The sequence below is a fragment of the Schistocerca nitens genome, chromosome 1 (assembly GCF_023898315.1).
Source record: "Schistocerca nitens isolate TAMUIC-IGC-003100 chromosome 1, iqSchNite1.1, whole genome shotgun sequence".
Classification (NCBI taxonomy): Eukaryota; Metazoa; Arthropoda; class Insecta; order Orthoptera; family Acrididae; genus Schistocerca; species Schistocerca nitens.
In genome coordinates, this window is record NC_064614.1 from 1187714274 (window position 1) to 1187720866 (window position 6593).

Below are 6593 nucleotides of genomic sequence, written 5' to 3' on the forward strand. Positions count from 1 at the left end.
GGCGCGCAAATGTATCACTTCTCTACCTCTGTCTTGCATTTTCTTACCGCCAATTGCTATTGCTGCGGAAATGCGTGGCAGCGCAAGCCCGATCTTTGGATTCGTTATTTCCTTCACGAACTGACGCAAATGATCGTCAGGCTAAGCGTGTCCTCCCTTAAATATGCTCAAAACTTTTCGTTTGGTCCCGGAGACTAATTACTGAGAATTTTTCGCTGTATGAAACTGGACAGTAACGAATGAAGTCTTGAAAAGTCTGATACACAACAGACTATTTGGTATTTGAACGTGTACGGGTATCAAGGTGAAATTAGTGTGGTTTTATTTCAAAGTAACTGTTATTTTATCAAATTTAAAAGAATATAAACGTACCTGATGCTAGAAATATTAGTGTCACAAGCAGTCTGACCTTAACACTAACTGATTTACGCATAGTAGTGTTTAGAGTGGCAATTTGTGGCCCACTTATGAAGAGCATTTATTCCGTCTCAGTCGCTGGTGTTCTCGTAAAATTGTGATATTGGGGATTTTCCATCACAGGCTCTACAGTGAGATTATTTCTACAGTGAGATTCTTGTACGCTCCAAAATCATCCCTCCGGCTAATCCGCTCTCTTATCTGATACGAACACGGTCGTTTACGTTTTTGCCTTGCTACTAAAAGCAATAACAGTGCATCTGCGGCCCGACGCTCTTTCATAGCAATCTCTTCCCTCACGCATAGTACAACGACAGAAAAATCTCGCGTAGCGTGATCTCTCAGCTCTTCCAGACACTCTCACCCTGCTGTGTGTAAACGCTTCCGACATGTGCTGTCTTAAGACAATGGCACTTGGAGGAAGCACTCCCAGGCAACTGTCAGACTGTAGCTATTAGCATAAATTTGCTCCTAATGTATACCATTCTCGAGCACCAACTGAGAGTACGAAACAGCGTCAGAGCAAAAAACTCTCACGTGCATCCCGTCGCTAACTATAGCCACCCTGATGTCCAGTGTCTGGAAGGTGAAAATGAAACAAGCCACTCTGATCATCTCTAACCTCAAGCTCTCCAACCGCTAAATTACAACTAATGGCACGGACTTAGCTTGGCGTGAATAACTCATACAGCTTGGAAATACACTCCTGGAAATGGAAAAAAGAACACATTGACACCGGTGTGTCAGACCCACCATACTTGCTCCGGACACTGCGAGAGGGCTGTACAAGCAATGATCACACGCACGGCACAGCGGACACACCAGGAACCGCGGTGTTGGCCGTCGAATGGCGCTAGCTGCGCAGCATTTGTGCACCGCCGCCGTCAGTGTCAGCCAGTTTGCCGTGGCATACGGAGCTCCATCGCAGTCTTTAACACTGGTAGCATGCCGCGACAGCGTGGACGTGAACCGTATGTGCAGTTGACGGACTTTGAGCGAGGGCGTATAGTGGGCATGCGGGAGGCCGGGTGGACGTACCGCCGAATTGCTCAACACGTGGGGCGTGAGGTCTCCACAGTACATCGATGTTGTCGCCAGTGGTCGGCGGAAGGTGCACGTGCCCGTCGACCTGGGACCGGACCGCAGCGACGCACGGATGCACGCCAAGACCGTAGGATCCTACGCAGTGCCGTAGGGGACCGCACCGCCACTTCCCAGCAAATTAGGGACACTGTTGCTCCTGGGGTATCGGCGAGGACCATTCGCAACCGTCTCCATGAAGCTGGGCTACGGTCCCGCACACCGTTAGGCCGTCTTCCGCTCACGCCCCAACATCGTGCAGCCCGCCTCCAGTGGTGTCGCGACAGGCGTGAATGGAGTGACGAATGGAGACGTGTCGTCTTCAGCGATGAGAGTCGCTTCTGCCTTGGTGCCAATGATGGTCGTATGCGTGTTTGGCGCCGTGCTGGTGAGCGCCACAATCAGGACTGCATACGACCGAGGCACACAGGGCCAACACCCGGCATCATGGTGTGGGGAGCGATCTCCTACACTGGCCGTACACCACTGGTGATCGTCGAGGGGACACTGAATAGTGCACGGTACATCCAAACCGTCATCGAACCCATCGTTCTACCATTCCTAGACCGGCAAGGGAACTTGCTGTTCCAACAGGACAATGCACGTCCGCATGTATCCCGTGCCACCCAACGTGCTCTAGAAGGTGTAAGTCAACTACCCTGGCCAGCAAGATCTCCGGATCTGTCCCCCATTGAGCATGTTTGGGACTGGATGAAGCGTCGTCTCACGCGGTCTGCACGTCCAGCACGAACGCTGGTCCAACTGAGGCGCCAGGTGGAAATGGCATGGCAAGCCGTTCCACAGGACTACATCCAGCATCTCTACGATCGTCTCCATGGGAGAATAGCAGCCTGCATTGCTGCGAAAGGTGGATATACACTGTACTAGTGCCGACATTGTGCATGCTCTGTTGCCTGTGTCTATGTGCCTGTGGTTCTGTCAGTGTGATCATGTGATGTATCTGACCCCAGGAATGTGTCAATAAAGTTTCCCCTTCCTGGGACAATGAATTCACGGTGTTCTTATTTCAATTTCCAGGAGTGTATTTAAAAAAAGAGAGGTACTTGGAGACCACAAATAACCGTTGCAGTCAACAAGATGTGTGGCCCATTTTTATCAACATTACAACCTGAGTAATGGACTCTAGCAAGACTACGCAAAACTGACCATCTGTAGTGTCATCACCCTTCTAGCCAATCCCTACGATTCGAAGATGTGGCCCACGACCACCAACACTAATCTGAAACGTTTGCAAACTCTACAAAACAGAAACTTCCTGGCAGATTAAAACTGTGTGCCGGACCGAGACTCGAACTCGGGACCTTTGCCTTTCGCGGGCAAGTGCTCTACCAACTGAGCTACCCAAGCACGACTCACGCCCCGCCCTCACAGCTTTACTTATATCAGCGCACACTCCGCTGTAGAGTGAAAATTTCATTCTAGAAACATCCCCCAGGCTGTGGCTAAGCCATGTCTCCGCAATATCCTTCTTTCAGGAGTGCTAGTTCTGCAAGGTTCGCAGGAGAGCTTCTGTAAAGTTTGGAAGGTAGGAGACGAGGTACTGGCAGAAGTAAAGCTGTGAGGGCGGGGCGTGAGTCGTGCTTGGGTAGCTCAGTTGGTAGAGCACTTGCCCGTGAAAGGCAAAGGTCCCGAGTTCGAGTCTCGGTCCGGCACACAGTTTTAATCTGCCAGGAAGTTTCATATCAGCGCACACTCCGCTGTAGAGTGAAAATTTCATTCTACAAAACAGTTTCAGGATATAACAAAAGCTCCCTACTATACTTCGAACACCCACATCAGAGCGCAACCGTCAATCTACCAAATCATTCAGAGAACATTAAATCGTGGGTGAAAACAAACGTTCCTCCCCGTAATATGATAAAATCATTCGGAATCGATCCCCAATCTCACTTCAATAATGAACAAAGACGACCCTTACGCGACGTTTTAAGGATCATTTACAGACTACACAACAGTATATGCATATGATATGCCCTCATTATTCTAATCACCTTCAACACAGTCAGAAGTCAGTCTGTGTAGCATTTCTGGCCTTTGAATTCATTACCTTAGTCCCTCAAATTGCACTAGGTTGATAGAAGCAGTTAAAGCAGATGTATGACTTCATGATGATCTCTGTTTTGCCAAAAGATTCCGGACTAGTCAACTATTTGGATCTCAGGGAGAGAGCAGGTAAGAGGGAGGCGAACATAAGTAAAAGACTAGACACCAACTAACGGATGTTCTATGAGTCGGGACTTTGAATGTCAGAAGTTTGAACGTTATAGGATAGCTAGACAATCTAAAGAGGGAAATTCTAAGGCTCATTCTAGATAGAGTGGCGTGAAATGGAAAGAAGACAAAAATTTCTGGCCGGACGACTATAGGATAACATCAATAGCAGCAGAAAATTGTATAAGTGGAGTGGGATTCGTTATGAATAGGAAGGTGGCGCATAGAGTGAGCTACTGTGAACACTTCAATGATGCAGTTATTCTCATCAGAATCGACTGCAAACTATCACCGACAGCAATAGTTCATGTATACGTGCCGACGTCACAAGCTGAAGATGAAAAGACGTAACAATAACAATATATGATGATATTGAACGGTAGATAAAGGAAGACGAAAATCTAATAGTTGTGGGGGACTGGAATGCGTTGTAGGGGAAGGAGTAGAAGAAAGCGTGATAGAACAATATGGGTTTGGTTCTAGGAATAAGAGAGGAGAAGTACTAGCTGAGTTCTTCAGAAAATATGAACTAGTAATAGCGAATATTCTAATCAAGAATCACAAGAGAAGGAGATACACACGGGAAAGGCCGGCAGATACGGGAAGATTGCGGTTAGATTACGTCATGGTCAGGCAGAGATGCTGAAATTACATACTGGGTTATAAGGTGTAATCTAGAGTAGATATAGATGCAGGTCACAATTTAGTAGTTTGGAAGAGCAGGTTTAAATTTAAGAGTCAAGCCAGAAAGAATCATTGCGCAAAGAAGTGGGATACGGAAGTACTAAGAGATACGCTCGAAGTTCTCTCAGGCTATAGATACTGTCTCAAGAAAAAGCAGTACAGCTGAAGACCAATGGAAATCTATAAAAAGGGCATTCACAGAAGTTGGAAATGGAAACGTAGGTTATTAAGAAGCAACAGCGAAGAAACCGTGAGTGACAGGAGAAAGAAAACGACCACTCATGTTGGTGTGTTGAATGTGAGAGTCTGGCCCTATACCATCTGATTTTCGTAAAAAACGTCATCCACAGAGTTCCGAAGACTGCAAGAGATGAAAAGTGTGCAATTATCTCACGATCGGCTTAACAGCTCACGCATCCAAGCTCCTAACAAGAAAAATATACAGAATAATGGAAAGGAAACTTGAGGATGTCTCAGATGACGATCAGTTTGGCTTTAGGAAAGCTAAAGGCACCAGAGAGGCAGTTCTGACGTTGAGGTTGGCAGTGGAAGCCAGGCTAAAGAAAAATCAGTACACGTTCATAGTATCTGCCGACCTGTAGGAAACGTTCGACAAAGTCAAATGGTGCAAGACATTCGAACTTCTGAGAAAAATAGGGGTAACCTATAGGGGATTACGGTTAATAATCAATGCGCGCAGTAGAAGATCAAGAACGAAGTGCTCGGATTACAGAGGGTCTATGTGCTTCGAAGAAGCAATGACGGAAATATAGGTTGAAGAGTGAAATTAAAATATAGTGTGAAAGGATATCAGTGATAAGATTCGCTGATGACACTCAATCACTGGATTAGTGTATTATGGATAATTTACGATCCAAGAGTTACGCTGCCTGAAGGCTTATACACAATTCCTGATTTTAATACCCGACTACTCTAATGTTAATACTTGACTTATTGTGTAGATTCTAATGTTAATACTCGACTTATTGTGTAGTTTCTACTTTTAATATTTGACTTATTGTGTTAAAACTTCAAAGTAGGATTATACTTTTAAATGTTTGGATTATGACAGCATTTTTAACTGCTCTAACAGAATGACCAGGTGACTATTTTATCCGTTTTGTTACGTAGATAATTAAATACGGGCCACTGAGAATTCCAGCACTGTAGTTTGAAGTGCCATCAACAGGGATTTGTAGTGAACCTGTAAGTAGACATAGTCAGAAATGGATTACTGTATCGGTATCACTTTCCTCCCTGGTTAACTACTACATTTTGCTCTGTATTTCTGAGAGACATAGTCACCATATCCTGGGAAGAAATGTTCGCACACGTACAGCGTTTCGAAGTGCTAGATGCCACCTCACTTTGAAAATTATTTCTTTTTTTATTTCCTTACGTTTTTCATGCATTTACGATGTATTTCGTTCCTAAGTGTAACTGAAGAAAAGTTACAGGATCTGCTGAATGGAATAAACAGTCTAATGAGTATGGAATGTGAACAGAGAGTAAATCTAAGAAAGACGAAAGTAATGAGAAGTGGCAGAAATGAGTAGTAGCAGAACTTGGGAACATCAGGATTGGTGACCACGAAGTAGATGAAGTTAAGAAATACTGATACCTACGTAGCAAAATAATCCATGACGGACGGAGCGAAGAGGACATAAATACCAGACTAGTACTGGCAGAGAGGGCATTTTTGGCCAAGAGAAGTCTACTGTTATCAAACATAGGCCTTAATATGAGAAAGACATTTCTCACAATATATGCCTGGAGCACAGCACTGTATGGTAGTGGAACATGGGCTATGAGAAAACCTGAACAGAAGAGAATCGAAGCATCTGAGCTGTAGTGCTACAGAAGAATGTTGGAAAATAGTTGGAGTGATAAGGTATGCAGTGACGAGGTTCCCCGGAGAATCGGCGAGGAAAGAAATATATGGAAAACATTCATAAGAAGGAGGGACAGGATGGTAGGACGTCCATTAAGACATAACGGAATGGGTTCCATGGTACTAGACGCAGTTGTAGAGGGTAAAAACTGTAGAGGAAGACAGAGATTGGAATACATCCAGCAAATTAATTGAGGAAGTAGGCTGCAAGTGCAACTCTGAGATGAAAAAGTTGGAAATGCAGGAGAGTTTATGGCGGGCCGCATCAAACCAGTCAGAAGACTGATGA

The 6593-nt window shown here is 45.2% G+C and overlaps 1 non-coding gene across 1 annotated transcript; it reads left to right on the plus strand.

Annotated features, from left to right (window-relative positions):
- Positions 1-3096: 3096 nt before the first annotated feature.
- On the plus strand, positions 3097-3171 carry Trnas-uga (transfer RNA serine (anticodon UGA)). Its single transcript has one exon. It is a non-coding gene; the product is annotated as a tRNA-Ser (tRNA).
- Positions 3172-6593: the final 3422 nt, after the last annotated feature.